Genomic DNA, 21951 nt, shown 5'->3' with positions numbered 1-21951 from the left:
CAGCTGCTTGGAGCCCCCATTCTAGTTCCACCTGCTACCTGACTACAAACACACGACAGAACCCCTGAGCCAAAATTGCCCAGCCGAGTCTGATTTCCAACCCCGAGACGCAGTGCCAGATAATGATATGATGGTCGTCATTTTAGTTCACCGACCGGGTGCTAATTATTGTAAAAACAAACAAACAGGGGCGCCTGGGTGGCGCAGTCGGTTAAGCGTCCGACTTCAGCCAGGTCACGATCTCGCGGTCCGTGAGTTCGAGCCCCGCATCAGGCTCTGGGCTGATGGCTCAGAGCCTGGAGCCTGTTTCCGATTCTGTGTCTCCCTCTCTCTCTGCCCCTCCCCCGTTCATGCTCTGTCTCTCTCTGTCCCCCCCCCCCCAAAAATAAATAAACGTTGAAAAAAAATTAAACAAACAAACAAAACCAAATAGCAACTAAGCATTGTCTTTATAAAGTTTACTTGCAGCTTAATTCAAAAATGCTCCCTAAAACAGCCACTCTCTGGGCTGCAGCATCAAAGTTGACTACGACAAGGTTCCCGGCCTTAGGGAGTTCCCCTTCTAGAGGTAGAACCAACTCTCCAGATAACCAGGAACTGAATTTTTACAGAGCTCACTGCCACCCTATTGCTATTACTAAGATGAGAATTTACCAAGCAGAGAGCATACAGATGAGCGTTGCACAAGAAGAGGGACCGTGTGTCGGCTCAGAGAGTCACGAGTGCAATGTGTCATCGAGGACAGGGATGCTTTCCTCTGTGGTTGAAGCCCACGGCGACCTGTCAGGATGAATTAATCTAGAAAAAATAAGACTTCAATGGGACATTGAAGCAGTTCTGTAAGCGACTTGAATGTCACACTAAAGTGTTCAAAATGTATTCTGTAAGTGACGGTGAGTCAAGCAATGGAGGAGTATTGATCAGGTGTGCATTTAATAACCTGACACACAAGTGCGCATAAACATACACGCTCTCTGTGTATATTCATATATGCACACATTTATACGCACGTGTGTGTAAATAAATGAAGAGAAGTTTTTAAAATTAATTTTTTTAACATTTATTCATCTTTGAGAGACAGAGAGAGACAGAGCATGAGCGGGGGAAGGGGCAGAGAGAGGGAGACACAGAATCCAAAGCAGGTGCCAGGCTCCGAGCTGTCAGCACAGAGCCCCATGCGGGGCTCGAGCCCACGAACTGGGAGATCATGACCTGAGCTCAGGTCAGATGCTCAGCCGACTGAGCCCCCCAGGCACCCCGAGACATTTTTAAACTTAGAAACATAATTGTTATACTATCAATGCAGAAATGCATAAGAAGTATATGAAGAAGAAATTTAAAAATTGGCCGAATCCCAATAACCCGAGATAAGCATTGCTAACGTTTCAGAGAATATCTACAGATCGTTTCTTCGCGTGTATTCTTTCATTTAAAAATATTTATTGATCATTTAACAGTGTCAGGCAGTGATGAATGAGAAATTTTATGGTCCTTGGTTTCATTGTGTTTCCAGGACAGTGACAGAGGTGGGTAATAAACAGGAAAATAACTCAACACATAAACAACTGAAATTTGGTAGCAAGGGCCTTGTGGGGAGCAAACAGTGTGCACTGACACATACCGGGGAGGTTTCCATAGAACAGGAAGAGGGGGCTTTGATATGGACGTTTTCGACAGAGGCATGACAGATGTGAGCTAGGGAAGTACGGCTCAGTCAGAGGAAGGGGCAGGCAGAGGCACTGAGAAAGAGATTGGAGTATCCAGAGACAACAGTCTGTCTGAACAAAGTGAGGAAGGGACGATGTCGTGACTTAAGATTGCAGGGGAAAAGGAAAGGCAGAGTCGACCAGGGCAGCCAGGAGGTGGATTGTGGGACCCTGTAAAGAGTTTGAATAGCATCCCAATGAAAAGACATGAAACTGATTTTAAATAGGGGTGACAGTTTTGGAAACCTACGTAAGTATAGGCTATGGTGTGAATATTTTTCTCCTCTGCCCTAATGATATGTTGAAAGCTAACTCCCAAAGGTGATGATATTAAGAGACGATTAGTGCCCTTTGCAAAGGCAGCCTGAAAAAGCTCCCTTGCCTCTCCACCACGGGAGGTTACAGCAAAAGATGGTCATCTAGGTATAGGGTTCTTGCCAGACCCCAAATTTGCCAGAACCATAATCTTGGACTTTCCAGCTCCCAGAACTGTAAGAAATAATGTTTGTTGCTTGTAAGCCACTCAGTTTATGGTCATCTCTTCTATCAGCCCAAATGGATGAAGACAGTATATAAATACAAAAATAATTTAAAAAGACATAGGATTATAATACACATGCTACTTTATTGCTGTGTAAAATGTTCTGAATGTTTTTATATGTGGATAAATATAGCTCTACGCTATGCTATTATTTAAGTGGCTATAGACTAGTCTGTTACAGGCATGTACTCTCATTCATTGAACCAATCCTTTATGGATGGACATTTACTATTTGCTGTTATAAAAAATGCTGTGTTGAATGTCCATTGATCATGTGTCATAATATACTTTCCTAGGTAAGTTGCAGGGGAAAATTAACTGAAAAGGCAGTCTGAGTTAAGGGGCTATACAGTATAAATTTTTGTCTTATTGTTAAATTCTCCAAATATGTTGTGCCAGCACTATATGAGAACTCCCCTTTCTTTAACCCCCATGGTCACTGATATTGATATTTCTAATCTTTATAAGTGTTACAGGCTCCAAAATATCTCATTTTATTTCCATATTTTTCCTTTACCTATGGGGTTGAACATCTTCTCACAGATTTTTTAAATTTGTGAGTCACGTTTTGGGAATTCATTATTTATTTCCTTTGCTCAATTCTCCATTGACAAAGTTGTCTTTAAAAAAAAAAAAACACACAAACACTTGTTATAGTTCTTAGTATAAAGCTAATGAAATTATTTTTTAAACTTCAGATTTAAAATTTTGTTTTTGGGATGCCTGGGTACTCAGTTGGCTAAGCCTCCAACTTTGGCTCAGGTCATGACTCACAGTTCACGAGTTCGAGCCCCCCGTTGGGCTCTGTGCTGACAGCTCACAGCCCAGAGCCCGCTTTGGGTTCTCTCTTTCTCTCTCTCTCTCTTTCTCTCTCCTCTCTCTCAAAAATAAATAAATAAACATTAAAACATTTTTAAAAACCTTAAATATTTTTTGTTTTGATGTGGTCACCCTCTCTGCTCTTTTATATTGTCCATTTTTTGAGGTCAAACTTGGACAGAGGTGGTAAACAATAATGTCACGAGGATGATATGATGGAGTTTCTGGAAAACCTAACAAGACCTGAGTCAACAGCACATAGAGTAAGTTCAGTAATCTTAACAGATATAAAATAAATATACACAACGAAATAGTTTTCCCTTAATAAAAACAAAATGAAAATAGAAACAAAAAATTCCATTCACAATTGCCATAGCATCAAGAAGATATAAGCGAACTTGATAAAAATACATAGGATTCTTTTCTGATGAGATCTAAAAGAACCTACTTAGTAGAACATGAGAAAATGAGAAAGTGAAGAAGCTTACCTGGCTGGAGATGAGAAGTGTTCAGTATTATAAGGGTGACAGCCAGCCCATCCTCAATCCATACAATCAATGCACTTCCAATCAAAGTCCCGATGATTCTCTAAATTGACACAATTATTCTGAAGTTTATCTTGAAAATAAATATACAATAGGAAAGACAACTCTGAAGTGGGGAGTATTAAAAGATGGCTTTAATGTCGTAAATAGATATCATAGATCTCCAATTAAAATGGGAATCTGTATAGAAAGTGATAAAGCGATGCATGAAAGGAGAATGCAAATTAGAGCTGAAAACGCATAGAAAGTTCATCTATGGCCAAGGCAGCACTGAAATCCGTGTAGAAGTATGGATTACTCAATAAATTGTATTGGGACAACTGTTAAGACATTAGAGGGGGAAAAATAATCAAGATCACTTCTTTACTTCCTACTTAAATTCCAAATAGGCAAACATTTAAACGTAAAAGAAGGCAACATAAATGTGTGGCCATAAGATACTTGAATAAAATAAGGTTATTGTCACAGTTTAAATAACAAATGAGGATGTGCAACGTAGCCATGCGGTAAGGATTTGAAAGGAAGGGGTGGCCATGGGTGATAGTAAAGAGGTGGCATTGACAGGCTTGGTGATTGATTCCATGCAGAGCAGGAGGACCAAGGATAGAAGGAGGAAATGTGATCAGTTTCTCTCTGGGAAGATATTGATGGCAAACGATTGTCATTATTACCCATGGACACCTCCCTGCCTTGTCCAAAGCCTGACCTGGACTCTGGCTCCTTGACAGGAAATTCTAGAGGGAACCTCAGTTTGCATTGACTTTTCTCAATCATTAGTCCATATTTCCTTATTTTGACTAAGTGTGACTTGAGCCAACTGACTCACCTACTTAGATCTAGACCTTTGAGACATTGCCAGTCAAAACTTGCTTGAATATTTGGATTTGTGACAGCGGGCTCATACCTAATATCTGCCATCAGTTAGCTTCTCTGTCTCCCAACCCATTTCTGGTCATAACATACTCTTCATCTTGACTGGTTGAGCTAGAGGCTGTACTGCTACCTACTTACCTGGCTGTCAGTCCCTTCGGAGTAGTGCTTATGACCTTGCATGAGTTCGCTTTCAGTAAGCTGATCATCCAGTCAGGGGTGCTGCTACGGGTTGGATTGTGTGTCTCCCAAATTCATGTGTTGAGGTCTAATCTCCAGTATTTCAGAATATGACCTCATTTGGAGACAGGGTCTTTACAAGGTAATCAGATTAAAATGAGGTCATTAGAGTAGGCTGTGATCCAATAGGGTTTGTGTCTTCATTGAAAGGGCAAATTTGGATACAGACACACACAGGGTGAAGGCCATGTGAGAACGAAGGCAGAGGTCAGGCTGATGCTTCTACAAGCAAAGGAATACCGAGGATTGCCAGCAAAGCATCAGGAATGACAAGGAGGTTGGAAAGAATTCTCTCTCACCGTCCTAAAAAAGGAATCAATCTCCCCAAGACCTTGCTCTGGGATATCTGGAATCCGGAACTCTGAGATAACAAATTCCTACGTTCAAGCCACTCAATTTGTGCTACTTTATTACGGCAGCCTTAACAAATGACTGTAGGTACCAACCCATTTTCCTTTTTCCTATGCTTTTCCTTGAAGGATAAGTGGAATGAAAGGAAGGAGTTAACACTCAAAACTGTTAGCACTTTGCTACAAATTAAACTTTGGGAGATGAATTATATAGCAGAAATAGAATTAATCATGAGAGAGTTTCCTGATAATTCCAGTTTTATTGGTCAGAATTCTTACTTGCAAGCACGAGAATCCCTTCATTATTTGTACAGAGAAGAAATGTCTTAATGGATGATAGGTAATACCAAGTGCCCTCAGGATGGTCAGACAGTGGGCGTCGCTGTAGAGCCAGGCACCGTGTGTGATCACACCATGATGGGTCCCCTAGCAAACCTGACTCTCACTCAGGCACCTGTGAGGAGTGGTCGTTAGAAGTTCCAACGTCACCCTGTCTAAAGGAGCAGCTGGCTCTGTCTCCAGATGTCATCTCCTCATGTTGCTTATTTCCAAGCCCAAGTCCAACCCCTGTGCCATCACTATGAAATAGATAACTGGATAGAATGACATGGAAAGCGCCTCTCGGATTTATATTCCCAGGAAAGCTACAGTTTTGGTTTCTGCTGCTGTTGTTGTTGTTTTGAGAATCCTTTGGAGTTTCTGAGAAACTATATAAGAGGTGGATTAGATTTTTTCTTTGTTTTTTTATATAACAACTAAACTAATTGGAACAATATGGTGTCCTAGATGGAATTCTGGGATCGAGAAGGGACATTTGGTAAAGACTAAGAAAGTATGAATTTGTATCATTAATAATGTAATGATGTGGGTTAATTGCTTTTGACAAACGTACTAACGTTAGGTGTTAATAATAATAGGGGAAATCAGGTGAGGAGCATAAGGGAGCTATGCGGTTTTCACAACTTTTTTTTTTTCTGTAAATCTAAAACAAAATTCAAAGAAAAGTTGATTATAAATTCATAAGTCACATTTCCTCTCGGAGAGAGGAAACAAGTTTGCGGTGGTTTATGTAAGAAGGCAAATAAATGTCTTCCAGTTACAGAACCCGGAGAGGGAGGGGAAAGACAACCTGTCCTGTCTGCCAGCCCCGCTGTGTCTCTAAAGGTGACGTGTAGCCTGCAGCAGCATGGGCGAACCTTGCGGGCATCGTCTTATGTGAAAACAGCTGGTCGCAGAAAGATAAATAACATACGATTACACCTACATCAAGTATCTAACATAGTCAAATCCGTAGAATCAAAGAGTGGGATGGTGTCACTGGGGGGCAGGGGGGGCGGCGGGAGGTTGGGGATTACTAATCAACAGGTGTGATGTTTCGGTGAGGCAAGACCTAGAGGTCTGCTGTGCAGGCGTGTACCTATGTATTGCCTTGTCCAGTTGGAAACTTGTTGAAAGGACAGGTCTTGTGTTGAGTTTTCTTACCGTGATAAACCAAAATGGAAACACACAAGAAGTTGAGACGCAGAACTGAGCACGTTTGGCTCTAACAAAGCATGCCAGTGAGTCATTGGATGGCAGACACACAACAAGATAGTTCTGAATGATAAATCCACGATATCTAAATGGGATATCTTGAAGGACAGATGGAGCTTAGCCACGTGATGGCGTGGCTGAGAGAGCTCTACAGTGAGGAATGTTTTATAATAAGCAGAAAAGCCTCTACATGCCAAGCTCGCTAAAGAATGCCATGTCACAAATGCTGGGTATGATTTTCGCTTCTTCAGTTCAAAGCAAAGGGAGTAATGTCCTTAACTTCTGAATTTCAGAGCAGATGAAAAAGAATTATGGTTGGTTACCCACAAAAGCAAAGCAAAAGTGCAACATAACAAGAATATAAATCCGTATGGAACTGTAAGAATGAATGTCCTGTGGCATGCTTGGGGAAGGCACTGGAAGTTGCTGCGGTTTGAATGTGTCCCCCCCTAGAACACATGTGTTGAAATTTTACCCCCCACCCTTAGAGTGGGGGGTGTAAGGTGGTGGAGGGATGATGGTATTATGAGGTGGGGCCTTTGGGGGGTTGCTTAGCTCACGAGGGTGGAGCCGTCATGAATAGGATAATGTTCTTTGGAAAGACATCCCAGAGAGTTTCCTAGTCCCTCCTGCCATGCGAGGATACAATGGCAAGTCTAACAGCCAGAAGAGGGACATCACTTACTTGGCCATGGTGTCATCCTGACTTTCAGCCTCCAGAACTGTGAAAAATACATTCCTGTTGTTAATAAGCCCCCCAGTTTCTGGTATTTTGTTAGATGGCATCCTTAATGAACTAAGACAGAAGTCTCACAAAATCTGGGACCTCCACATCAACCTACGTGAAACCTAAGAATGGGGTGGTTAGCTGACATCTGAATTACGGAAAACCACACCAAACTCTTGTCAGTGTAACTGGCCAACAGGTCCGTTGTCAGGCAGGGGATATTGAAACTTGGTCATTGAGGTGGCCTCTCATCTCTTGTCCCCAAGAAAGGGGTGAGCATCAATATCCGTCCTCTTGAAACTGATCATAGCTACACATGGTTTTTGTACCATTTCAAGGGACCATTTGGTACCAGATCAAGGAAGTGTCTTCTGCTGTTTGTGCCTTGTACTGTCCTGGTTTTCAGCACCAAGGACCCCCGGATGGTGTTACTGAAAATAGTGTTCTGAGAACAACCCCCATTTACTTTATTATTTTCAATATACTCATCTCTAAATTATGGTTTTCATAATGAGGCCATCTTCCTAATGACTGGAACAGCTGGAGTGCTTTGTAGTCACCAGCAAGCCCAAGATGACTTTCCCGATGTAAACACTTTCATGAAAGAAAAGCCCATAAGATATGACCTCTACATAGTTAATACAGACAAATTGTTTCTGACTCCAGTGGACAGTTTCATGGACAAACACAAGGGACACCAATATTAACCTATTCAAAGTGTTCCTTTATCTATTACCTGGTTAAATTCTCAAACTATTCTGGTCAGGTGGACAGAGTTGGGGCGATTTTTCTTCTATTTGTAAACATTACACTGAAGTTCAGCATTTCCTGAACTATTCAGGACGAATAGAGCCAGAAAATGACCACCAACATTTCTAAAGAGAGGAGTTTAAGTCCCTTCGTATTAGAGGTGCTGTTTCTGCCACTTTTTAGGTTGACATACAATTGGTATTTACTTGGAAGAATCTGTTTTTGAGAATATAGAGATACTTATATTGACTTCTTATAAAATTTTGGTCATTATTTAGCTTTGTTTAGCTAAATTTGTCATTGTTTAGCTGCTTCCAGGGAAATGTAGGTCCTGTTTTAAAATTTTTTTTTTCAACGTTTATTTTTATTTTTGGGACAGAGAGAGACAGAGTATGAACGGGGGAGGGGCAGAGAGAGAGGGAGACACAGAATCGGAAACAGGCTCCAGGCTCTGAGCCATCAGCCCAGAGCCTGACGCGGGGCTCGAACTCCCGGACCGCGAGATCGTGACCTGGCTGAAGTCGGACGCTTAACCGACTGCGCCACCCAGGCGCCCCTGTAGGTCCTGTTTTAAAAAGCTTAGGGAAGGGGCGCCCTGGGTGGCTCAGTCAGTTAAGCGTCTGACTTCAGCTCAAGTCACGATCTCACAGTCTGTGAGTTGGAGCCCCGTGTCGGGCTCTGGGCTGATGGCTCGGAGCCTGGAGCCTGCTTCAGATTCTGTGTCTCCCTCTCTCTCTGCCCCTCCCCCGTTCATGCTCTGTCCCTCTCTGTCTCAAAAATAAATAAACGTTAAAAAAAATTAAAAAAAAAAAAGCTTAGGGAAGATTTGGAAGCATTCTACAGAAGAAGAAAAATGAAACAATCTGGACTAGAAAGACAATTGTGCTTATTAGTTCCCTTAAATTGAAATGTTAAACTTGATTGGAGAAACAGTTCATATTAATTAACTTGTGTTTTTTCTTCTCAAGAAAGATTATATCGAAGCTAAAACAAAGGTTAAAGTAGTACATACTCTTGAATGCGAGTACAAATTAATTTTATTTGTCCCTAATTAAATGTTATCAGCAATTGTCATCCAAGCATTCATTTTTATTTATAACTAGAGAAAGCTATTATTTTTTGTCTTTCTTTTGCCTCCGAGGTTCCTCAAAGCCTTATTATGGTTGGATGTTATTTGGAGGAAAAAAAAAATACCAGCAAATATTAGTTTTCCTTTTAAACTCCAATTCTTAATCTGTGACCATTAATTATGTTTAATTTCTCTCCTGTAAAGCATTTCTTTTTGCCAAGGTCTTTGTTTTTCTGTTTTCATAGAAAGAGGCCCCCCGCCCCTGCTCTCTCCAAACAGGAACATGTATGAAATCTGAGTTTGTATCTCACTTGAAAGCCTTAATTCTTTCTGCGAAAGCTCCGTACATGTTCTAACATGTATTTCCTCAAGACTCTAAGCTTTGTAATTATTTACGTTGACTTGCAGCATCCAATGCAAACATACATGTCAGAGTATATTTGCTTAACGTGGTTCAAATTTTTGAATTCAGGCATTTCCGAAACTCAACAGGAAATTTGTAAGAAGAATAGGGTGACATTTTTCCTGCAGAAAAATAAAGTCAAAAAATGACATTAGATGGGCATTACTTCACTTCAGAGCGACTGCTTATTGGTAATGAAACAAGAATAACGTTGAAACAAGGCAAGTCCTGGTTTGAAATGTGCCTCTATCACTTGCTGGTCGTGTGACCTGTAAGGATTTTCTTAATGTCTTAAAGCCTTGTCATTCTCATCTGTATTAGAGGGTAGTAATAATTGCTTCAGAGACACCCTCTCTCTAGCATCCTTGTGTTTTCCTTCTAGAGTGGATTGTTCCCAACAGAATACAAGATCTTTAAAAAAAATCCATGCTTGACCTTATATTTTTCCTTTCCGGCGACTGCTTCATGATTGGTTACCTCCACCTACACAACTGTAGGGGCTTCATTTTCTCATCCCCCACGCAGTGTCCTCCAGTCTGCCTCTGTCCCCTCATTACACTGAAAGCACCATTGTCAGGGTCACTCCACATCCTTCACATGGCCATGCTTTATGGACCTTTCCTTATCTGTGTCTACCTCTCATTGGTAATTGATGCAGCATACTACCCGATCCTTTTGGAAGCTCTCTCCTCTCTTTGTTCCTGTAATATGAGCAAGAGAATTGGCTTGCTTCCCATACCACTGGCCCCCATAGCTCTCCTATGCAGGCTCCTTTTATCTCCTACCTCTTAAAGTCTGTAGTGGCTCTAGGCATGGGGTTGGGCCTCTTTCCTTCTCTATCTTCCGTTCCCAAGTAATCTCAAAATTCTGAACTTTGCATAGTGTCTATATTTGCTGAACACAAGTTTAGATCTCCACTCGCTACTTCTCTCATCTCTAGACTCATGTGCCCAGCTGGCTGCGTGACATCTCTATTTAGACATCTCGAAGACACTTTAAACCATGTTTCCTCAAAAAAAAAAAAGAGAACTTGCTTCTACTTTGGTCTTTCCCTTTCCAGTAAACCACACAGTGTGCCAACCAGCTATTAAATACCAGACTCAGGTTCACTCTTCCTTAGTCCTCACTAGTCCCGTCAAAGTCATCTGTAGACTTTGGCGTGTCTTCCTCCAAGCATATCTCCAATGCACTGGGAGCATCTCATCTTTACACATACACGCCACCATCCCTTCTATTCTGGGTTGACTTGTGTTCCCCCAAATTCATACGTGGAAGTCCTAGCCCCAAGTATCTCAAATGTACCTTATTTGGAGATAGAGTCTTTCAGAGGTAGTTAAGATAAAACGAGGTCTTTGGTCGGGGGGGGGGGACCCTAGTCCAATAGGACTGTGTCTTTATAAAAAGGGGACATTTGGAGACAGACACACATATAGGAGGCAGAAAACAGGTGATGTATCTACAAGCCAAAGAGTGCTAAAGGTTGCTAACGACTACCAGAAGATTTTAAAATATGGGAAAATGGAAGAGAGCAGATATAAAAATAAATTCTTAAACTATGGGTGAGCATGGGTCAAAGGAGAGAGAACAATGAGGGCTATTTTTAAATTTAAGTTTGTTAAAATACCATGTAGTATTGGTTTCAGAAGTAGGACCCAGTGATTCGTCATTTCCATATGACACCCAGGGCTCATCCCAACAAGTGCTCTCCTTCATGCCCATTAATATCCATCACCCATTTAGCCCATCCCCCCCATCCACCTCCCCTCCAGCAACCCTCAGTTTTTTCTCTGTATTTATGAGTCTCTTATGGTTTGTCTCCGTCTCTGTGTTTATCTTATTTTTCCTGCCCTGCCCCTACATTGATCTGTTTTGTTTTGTTTTGTTTTTTCTTAAATTCCACATCGGAGTGAAATCTTATGATATTTGTCTTTCTCTTTCTGGCGATTAGGGCTATTTTTACAGTGCAGGAGAGGCGTGATGATGGCTTGAGCTGATGGCGGTCATGCAGGACCAGAGCAATGGTGGGGCTGTCGGTAATTTTCAAAGCAGAGTCCAAAGGAATAGCCGATGAATTGGATGTCCGTAGTATTCATCGAAAGACAGCAGTTATGGATAAGTCCCAGGTTCTTGACCTGAGCAACTTCATGAACAAAGTTGTCATTTATTGAGATGGGGTCACCTCTGGCAGGAACAGGTTTGAAGGAAAAGATTGGAATCTCAGTTTCAGAAATGTTAAATTAAAACTGTCTATTAGAAAAAAAAATGTCTATGAGATAACCAGATGGAGGTACCATGTAGGCAGTCAGCTATATGAGTTTAAAGTTCACTAGAGGGGTCAGTTTAAAGTAATAAGTGAATTTTGAGTCCAGGGATTTTAAATTAAGTCAGCGCCTGGGATAGTTTGCGATCGGTAAACCATCATTGTCTGTGGGTGTATTGCTAATTCTTCCTTCTGCATTAACTGTGAAGTCAAGTTCAAGAATAATTTTGATTTAAATAATTGTATTGACATCTTATGCAATGGGGTCCATTTATTTGATTGATTAGAACAGAACAGAAAATGAAACTAAATGTCTATAATAGCTCATGTGCTATGTAGGAGGAAAGCATTTTTTCTAAATGTTTATTGGATACTCTTTTAGCCAACAGACATTTACAGAAACCCTATTGTGTGTCAACCCCTGACTGTATCCAGATTACATAATGAAAAATAACAGACAGTCCCCAGACTTAAGGAATTCAAAACCTGCTGAAGGAACAGGCATTTGGGTTGTAACTAATATTCCTTGCTACGGCCACCTGAGCAAGTAGCTGTGGGTTCAAAAGAGGTCGTTGATGTAAACTGTTGAATTACGTCCCCCCTATATCGTTAGTGTCCATTCTACAGAAGCAGAATTTAAGACCCAAAATGTGAAGCGGTTTTCCCAAAGCAAGGCTCAGATCCAGATTTCCTATCTCTGGATCGGGACTCATGACAACATCCAACTGGCTCATCTTGATCCCCTCGTAAGACTGACATTTTGGAATGATGACATCATGAGTCTTCGGTTCCTTATTTGAAAAGCTGAGGAAAAAAAAAAAAAAAAAAAGCAAATGCTTCCTAGTTGTTTATGTGCATGTTTCAGGAACACTGGGTAAGTCAACCAGTGTAAATACAGGAAATATAAGTCATACTTATATGGAGCTCTGGCTCCTTCTGAGTGGCTCAGACAAGTTACTCAATGTCCCTGAGCGTCATTTTCCCATCTATTGAATGGGAAGAATAGTAGTAATTATTTTGTGAAGTTGATGGGAGGGTTGAAAACGCAAAGCACCCTCAGCGGAGTGTGCCGACCACACCCCCACTCAGTGCCATTATTATCGCTATGATGATATATAACCGAGCTGGCAGGACTCATCATACTCATTTATCATACTCATCAATTTGCCCGCTGATCTGACCAATGGGAGAATAAACCTACAGGGATGAGAAAAAAAGAGATCTCTGCGAAAAACGTCTATTTTTAGCATTTGTGAAGCAGGACTTATGTCACGATCTCCTCTATTTACCTGTCTTCCTTCCGAAGAACTTACTGATAAGAATTTACAAAGTGCTGAAAAATAAAGCCCCGATATTCCCCCCTTGAATGTTTGTACTAAGTCACTTTGCTTTTAGGAGAGACCTACATCTAGTTCTCATTTTAGCTAACCAAAAGAAATCGGGAGATTTTCACTTAAAAAAAAAAAATGTTTATTTATTTATTTTGAAAGAGAAAGTGTGAGTGGGGGAGGGGCAGAGAAAGAGGGCGCGAGAGAGAATCCCAAGTGGATGCCACATGGTTAGTGCGGAGCCTGACGCGCAGCTCGAACTCACAAACTGTGACGTCATGACTGGGGCTGAAGCTGGACCCAACCCATTGAGCCATCCAGGTGCCCCCCGCCCCCCCGCCAAGATTTTCACTTTTATGAAAAAAAGGCAAAAAGCAAAAATTGCACTCAGCCCTGGTTTTGCAGCCAGAAGGACCCATAAGGAGGCAGCGCGCTCCCCGGCAGCCAGTGGCGCCCCCCAGTGCCTTCCCCAGGAACCACACTCAGCATCTCAGAGTCAAGCCCCCAGAGGTCTCAACTGTCTGCGAGCATGTGTACTTTCTCTCGATTTATTTTGCGCCTCTGTTAGCAAGATGTGTCCTAAGGTATCAGAAAAGCCCACTAGTCAATTTGTTTAAACTTAGCAATGGTCAAATAGTGGTCTACACCCACCTTATTTTGACAGATGAGAAAACTAGGGGGCAGGGGGCACCTGGGTGGCTCAGTGGGTTAAAGCCTCTGGCTCTTGATTTCGGCTCAGGTCACGATCTCCTGGTTGGTGAGTTCAAGCCCTGCTCAGCACAGAGCCCGCTCTGGGATTCTCTCTTTCCCTCTCTCCCTCTCTCCCTATCTCTCTCTCTCTCTCTCTCTCTCTTTCTCAAAAATAAATAAATAAACATTAAGAAAAAGAAAAAGAAGAAAACTGACGGCCAGAGTGGCCATGCCACGTGCCCTAGGTCACATGGGTAGTAAGTTAAATAGTTAAAAACCAGAGACATCTTCCTCTAAGTCCTATTGTCTTTCTACTGCATCATCCTGTTTGATGGTCAGCATTTATCACGTGATAATTGATATTTATAGCCACTGCATTGTGGCTTTGAGTTGGGTACTGAGGGAATGCACCAAGAGAGATGAGCTTAAACATTGCAGTTGAAATGTTAAAGCCCGGTATTGCTGTCTTTCCTGAAGGATTCAACCTCAGCACTCCTGATGTTTTGGGTCACGTCATTCTATTAAAAGTTTTTTTTTAATGTTTATTTATTTGGAGAGAGAGAGACAGACAGACAGACAGAGTATGAGCAGGGGAGGAGCAGAGAGAGACGCAGGCCCAGAATCTGAAGCAGGCTCCAGGCTCCGAGCTGTCAGCACAGAGCCTGATGTGGGGCTTGAACTTGTGAACTGCAAGATGGTGACCTGAGCGGAAGTCGGACGTTTAACCGACTGAGCCACCTAGGCGCCCCCTGGGTCACATCGCTCTTTATTGTGGGGGCTGTCCTGTGTACCTTAGGAATTTCAGCAGCATGCTTGACCTCTATCTGCCAGTTACCAGTAACAAGCCCTAAATGCCGCTAGTGAAATGTTTCTGGATATAGTTGAGAACCACCTGTTACGTTGTAACCCCTGTGGGGTCAGGGACCCCTCTCTGGAGGGTTAGCTGTGAACTCGTCTGCCCAAGAACCCTGCATGGAAAGTATTTAACTAGGTACCTGTTGACTCTCTAATTCCTTTGGTGATGATTTCCGGTTATTCCTTCCTTCCTGACTACACTCTTTGTGCCTCTGGAAGTTTGAAAGTCATCAGAGCAGCAGAAGAGAATTTAGTGCCAGCGAAAGGCCACTACCCTCAAAGTACATTTGCCTGCCCTTTAAAAAAGGGGACTTGTGTGTTTCCTCATAGGTCTTCGGGGTGTTCCTCTCCCACATGCTGCTGTCACGGAAATAAATTCACCCGTGCCCCCAGGCTCGGAGTGGCCCTAGAGTTCTGAGTCCCTGGGTAAATTAAGTCACTCTTTTTCTGCATAAGGAATCACTTCTTAGGGCTCTGAGGCTCCTGTCTCTTTCACACACACCCGGCTTCCTTCCTTCGACACACGGATCGTGCTCTGAGGTTTCTGTAACAGGCTCCCCTCTGCCTCCCTCAACCCCACCTCACTCTCCCGCACACGGTGGCCTCTGATCTGTCTGCTCACCTGGGCAATCCCAGAGCCTTGAACATGGCCTGGGGGTGGTAGATACCTATGGGAACAATTGGAGATTCCTTCCTTTATTGTGTGACTTAGTGTTTGCCAGGCATTCTGACCGAGGATGCCCTTGCTGCCTACCCATGTGCCCTGGGCATTCAAGGACCCTTTGCTCTGAAGGATTTGTACTGTTCTGGCCTGAGCGATCTCTCTGACTTCGGGACGGCCCAGAAGACCCCGTTTCTTCTGTGGCCTGTCTGTTTTGTGAAAGGCTGTCTTCTCCAGTGCCTGCCCTCCGTTTGCCTGGTCTTAATTTTCCTTTCTTCTGAGGATACCATTTGTATTGGATTCGAGCCCACCCTAATGACCTCATATTAACCCGATTGGACCCTGTCTCCAAATAAGGTCACATCGGAGGTCCTGGCGGTTAGGACTCCAACGAATTTAGGGAGGGATGCAATTCAACCCCATAACACCCTCTTTCCTTCTGGTTTCCTGCTTTCATCTCCCAAGTTAACTTTTTTTTTTTTTAATTGATTTTGAGGCAGTGAAGGTGGGTGCAGGGCAGAGAGAGAGAGAGAGAGAGGGAGGGAGAGAGAAAGAATCCCAAGCAGGCTCCTTGCTGTCAGCACAGAACCGGACGTGGGGCTTGAACCCACAAGCGGTGAGATCGTGACCTGAGCTGAAACCAAGAGTCAGATGCTTAACCAACTGAGTCACCCAGGCGCGCCCCCCCCCCCAAATTAACTTTGTGCCCACACATCCCCGTGCATTGCTTCTGAGGGAACCTAAACTAAGGCAATTTATATATCCATATGCAACTTATTTATAAATTTTATGTGTATAATTATTTTTCTGTAGGTGCCTAATCCTTCCGACACATACGTCAAGATGTAATTTTCTATATTCCACACATAGAGAAACTGAGGCTCGGAGAGGCTACACATGTTCCCAACAATCCATAGAGAGAAAGGTTGGAGCGCTGGGAGGGAACACAGATCCCTATGGGTCAGTATCTTTACTGCCTTTCTTCTTTCCTGGGCTGTGGCTCTCAGACCCAGAGGTCTCCAGGGCGTTAATGTTCCTGCAGATAAAAGTCCTAACTGTTCTAAGTCTCTTTCTTTGAGAAAGTTATTAGCACGGCTACCTGGCCAGAACTGCATTCTTATTTTTCAGATCAACCCAACCAGCCTTTCCGAGCATGGACTCTGGCGGTGCATCAGGCTGGTTTCATGGAAATGCGACATGAATCAGATCTTGTCCCTAAAAAGCCCCCTGTGAAATGTGTAGACTTTAGTACTAAGAACAGCTTTGTTCCCAAGGTGGAAAGACATGTTTCCGTTTTGGGGATTCGGAACTAGATAACGACTAGCATTTCCTGCTCAAACAAGGCTGCCGGAAAGCATTAGGTTCACCCCTATCATCAGTGTATTTGGAATGGATTCCCATTCTCTTTGGTGGCTTTTCAAATTTACATTCTGGAACTTCAGGCTACTGACAACCATTCAACAGTGATGCGACTAAGCACGATAACAAGTATTATCACCCATATTAATTAAACACGTTATGTGTTAGGCTCTATGATTTATATGCATTTTATTATTTGACCTAACAGCCCGATGAGGTGGTTGAATAAACAGACAACAGCCAGTGAGGCGTTTTCCAGATGGAGCCTGAAGTTTGGAAAAATAAGCTTATTTTCTCCAGATCCTACAATAGACGGTGGTGGAGATTCATACCCACATCTCTGTGTCTCCAGAGCCTGGAGCTAAACCTTGCTGCTATGCTCCACTTATCATATTTTAGGCTCCCAGAAATCTTTTGTGAAAAGTGGGGCCGTCTATATAGCACGGGGGCCATGGAAGTGCCCCGCTCGGAATCCATTTCACAGAACCTGCTGCAGGAGGCAGAGCCGACCTTTTGCTCAAGATGTTGTGTCTTCAGATCAGGCAAGAGCGTCGAGGCCATGCTTCCACTGGGCCGCCTGTGGCCAATGACCGGCCAATGACTGCCCCATGATGGGGCCAAGAGGGGCTCACAGACACCTCATTGTCCTGGCTCAGACTTTTACCGAACTGCTGTGTGGTCTGAGGCTCTTTCTATCCACCTCTGTCTCCTTTCACACGTGTCGGACCTGCATCACGGTCTCAGCTCTTCCTGCCTCCTCCTGCTCTCTCCCTCTTTATGCTTCACAGGGATTTGCCCCCAGCAAGTCTCTTACACCTTCTAACCCCGTGTTTACATCAGAGAGAAGAAGAGAGAGAATAAAAGAAGTTTGTTGTTTTTCTATTTCTTTTTAATGCAATCCCCTAGCTAACTTAAAGCCTGGTGTTCAATAAATATCTGTTGGAGAAATGCCTCCAATATTCGAGTTGCCCACTGTATTTGAATTGAAAGGCATGTGTGCTCGTGGATAGCCAAGACGGGAGGGCATGGAAGATGTTTATGAGTGAAGACAGTCGGAAAAGTTAGTCAAGCTACAGCAAGCGTGGGTGATGTGGGGAGGTATGTTCTAGTACATGGCTCATACTGGAAAGTCAATGCAACATATGGCACCGACAGGGAGTTTTTACAGAGCACAGACAGGGAGCGGGATAGAGACCAAAGTGGGGCAAGACTTTGTGTGTGAGCTATATGAAGTTATACCCTTTCAGTGATCAAGGAATGGGAATAAAGATAGTTGTTCTAGGGGCGCCTGGGTGGCTCAGTCGGTCAAGCGGCCAACTTCAGCTCAGGTCATGATTTCATGGTTTGTAAGTTCGAGCCTGGAGCCTGCTTCAGATTCTTATCTCTCTCTCTCTCTCTCTCTCTCTCTCTCTGTCTGACTTTCCTCTGTTTGTGCTTTGTCTCTCTTTCAAAAATAAATTAACATTAAAAAAATAAAAGATCGTTACTCTATACAGTGTTTTCTAATAGACGTGCAATGCAAGCTACAAATGGGAGCCATATATATGCTATGAAAATTTTCTAGTAGCTGCATAAAATGTGTAATGAAGTAGGTGAAAAATACATTTTATGTTATCTGATATATGCAAAATATTATCATTGCAGCACGTAAGAAATATAAAAATTATTAGAGAAATTTGACGGAGACATTTTCCACCGTTTTTCCCACTGAATCTTCAAAATTGGATGCATATTTTATCCTTCAGAGCACACCTCCAGTCAAACTAGCCACATTCAACTTCTCAGTACAACCTGCGTCTAGTGGTTCTTAGGGAACAGCAAAATTCTCTAATATCTGATCTGGAATGGCCTAACGAAACATCGTAGGGAATTTGTGTTTATGGGAGGGAGCACTTCCCAAAGACATCCTGAAAAACCCCACAGGCCGGGTAGACGGTTCCGGGCCTTCCAGTTGGGAGCTTCGGGGAGATGCCCAACCTTGGAGAAGGTTGACTTTGGAGACCTGTGAGAGCTGGTTCGATTCCAGCTCTTGCCGTGGCTGGATGTATGACTGTGAGTACACCTGGGCCTCAGCTTGTTGCCCTGTAAGAAGGCGATACCCCCATCCAGCTCTTCAATGGCTCGTTCCTCTCTTCCCGTCGAGCAGTGTGTGCGACAGGCACTATTCTGTGTGCCGTACGTTATTGACTTAATTCGTCCGACAACTCCATGAGGTAGGTCCCACTGTTAACCCCTGGTGCTCTTAGACACAGGGATGCTTGATATAGACAGAGGTGGGGCGACTCACCCAGGGTCCCCAGTGAGCGGGAGCTTACAGTATTCAGACCCTGGCCATCCAACGCCAGAGTCCAAGTTCTTGTCATTCTATCATGTTGTCTCTCTAACGGGGCTTTGAGACCCTAAGACACAGCAGCAGCAGCGGCAGCGGCAGCGACAACATACCCCAAGTCAAGCGCTCAGAAGACAAGTGTTTCTAGACCTTACCAGGAGATGACTCTGTAGGCAGCAGAGTTGAGTTCTGTGCCGGAATTCATCCAAGCCAAACTCTATTATCCCCAAATCTTTAATAAGAACCAGGTGTTTGGTGGGCTTGGAATAAATTTCCATCCGTACAGAGTTTTTAAAAAGTATATTCTTTAACATTTTATAACACTGAACAAGCAGTGAAAGACAAAGTGAAAAAAAAAAAAACAGAAAACATGTGCACTGACTCCTTCCATCGCTAGGAGGGGAGACGTTAGTAGTTTTGTTTTCTGGAAAGGGAGGGCAAGTTGCAGAGTGGCAAAGAGACGTGTCCACAGTCGTAGAGTAAGTGGTCTGGAAGCAAAGCCTCAGGATTGAAGCCTGCTGATCTTGGCATTTTTAGTCCTGTGTATGAGGCACGTAATAGCTTGAGTGAATATTACGGGCTGGGCTGTTGTTCCAAAGAGCTACATGTCTGCAAACAGGGGCTTTGCACTTGCCCCAAGATCTTTGCACTTGGCATCTCCTCTATTCCAACAATAACTGTTACCCATTGCGCTGGTTAAATTATTTCCTACCAAGAGATGTTAACGCCCTAAGCCCCAGTACCTGTGAACGTCACCTTATTTGGAAATAAGATCTTTGTGGATAGTCAGGTTAAGATGAGCTCATAGGATGGCCCTGTCTCCAACATGACCGGTGTCCTTACAGAAAGGGGAAATTTGGACAGAGACACAGACCTGAGGGAAGACAAAGTACAAAACAAACAAACAAACAAACAAACAAACATGGGAAAGATGGCCATCGACAAACCACGAACACTTGAGGCTCCCAGAAGCTAGGAGAAAGGCGTGGAACAGATTGCCCGTCACTGCTCTCAGAAGGAACCAACTCTACAATCCCAGCCAGTCTGGGCCGTTGTAATAACTGGCTGCATTACGAAAAATACAAATTTATTTCCCACAGGTCTAGAAGTACGCGATCAGGTGCCAGCACTGCGGGGTGCTGGTAGAACTCTCCTCCAGGTTTTAGACCGTCGACTTTTCTCTCTGCACCGTGGAGGAAAAGAGCAAGAAAGCTCTCTGTGGTCCCTTTTATAAGCAGTAATCCCATCATGGGGGCTCCACTTGTGTGACCGGATTACTTCCCAAGTGCCTCACCTCCTGACGCCATCACGTTGGGGGGTTAGGATCTCAACGTACAAATCTGGGGAGGACACAAACATCCAGACCACAGCACCCTGCAGCACCTTCACTCAGACTTCTGGCCTCAAGAACTGTGAGGCACTAAATGTCCTTTGTGAAGCTGCCGTGTCTGTGGCCCTTTGTAACCGCAGCCCAGGGAGACTCATACACCCGGAGCTTCCTACAGGTGACTCTGTGAGTTTAAGTGTGGCCCCTCTGAGGAGCTTCTCCTGAGTGTCACCACAGCTGCCCCCGACTCACCGTTATCATTTCATCTGATTATTTCTTTTCTTACCATCATCTGAGAGATACCTTGTTTAATACATTGTCTATTCTCCCATGAGATTGTGAGGCTTGTGACGAGAAGCACCCCATCTGTCTCGTTCATCAGGAGTGCAAGGCATGAAGTGGAAACAAATATTTACTGACCAGGGCGGAAGGGAGGGAGGAGATCAGAGGCAGAGCTGGGTCCAGCTTCTTCTGCAGAAGTGCTCTGTGTATCACAAAGAAGTCCACAAGTGGTATTGCTGATACCATCATCATGATTATTGTATTTTTTCTTTCTGCTTGAGCCCATTTGTATCTTATTATAGCCAGATTTTAATGTTTTTTACTTACGTATTTATTTTGAAAGAGAGTGTGTGAGAGGGGGAGGGACAGAGAGAGAGAGGGAGGCAGAGAATCCCAAGCAGGCTCGAAAGCAGAGCCGGTCACGGGGCTCAAACCCGCGAAGGATGAAATCATGACTTGAGCTGAAATCAAAAGTCAGATGTTTCACCGCCTGAACCGTCCAGGTGCCCCGCCAGATTTTAGACACCAGTGGAAGAAATCCTGCCATCCCCCTGGCTGTGTTTGTCCACGGTTCCATTTCACCACCAACTGCGGATCCTTTTGACCTTGAAGCGTACCACTCCCAAGATCTCCTAAAGAGAAATATTCACCTTATTAACATTTTTTGCTCATTTACTAATTGCTTTTTTTTTTTTTTTTTTTAATACCAGAGCCTCCTCTACAGCTGGGGTTTGTGTAACCTTTATCGATCTTACTTTACTTGTAATTACATGTGTTCTAAAAGTAACTCTTGTCACCAGGCCTGTCAAATTTGATCCATGACTCTTTAATTGTTGCGACTCCTTCCCCACCCCCACCCCCCGGCAATGGTAGCAAAAGGGTGCACGTGTATTTTGTTAGGCCAATTTCTCATCATAGGAATGGCGATTTGGATGCTAAGGAAGCAGATCTTTAGCGGTGGTCCTTATCGGTGCCCTTTCAACAGCCGAGGCCCCTCACCCCTTCCCGCTTGAGGGCTGGTGCCTTGAGGACGCGATTGCTGTGCCACGGAGGCAGGAGCAGAACTGGACGTGGAAGGCTCAGTTCAATCTCGAGGATCCCAGCGTGCTCCTGTTATGGCACCTCGAACAAGTCGATCCAGTTTTCTGACCCGCTGGTTTCTCATCTCTAAGGTGGGCACAGTGACACCACCCATCTGACAGCAGACTGACTGGGGTGACCCTGGATGCTCGTCCACCGCGTGGATGGCGGTGTTCCCCCAAATGGCAAATCTGGCTGACTTTGTGTTGTTTCCTTCTTTAATACCT

The sequence above is a fragment of the Leopardus geoffroyi genome, chromosome B1 (genome assembly GCF_018350155.1).
Source record: "Leopardus geoffroyi isolate Oge1 chromosome B1, O.geoffroyi_Oge1_pat1.0, whole genome shotgun sequence".
Taxonomy (NCBI): domain Eukaryota; kingdom Metazoa; phylum Chordata; class Mammalia; order Carnivora; family Felidae; genus Leopardus; species Leopardus geoffroyi.
Note: the sequence above shows the minus strand (reverse complement) of the source record.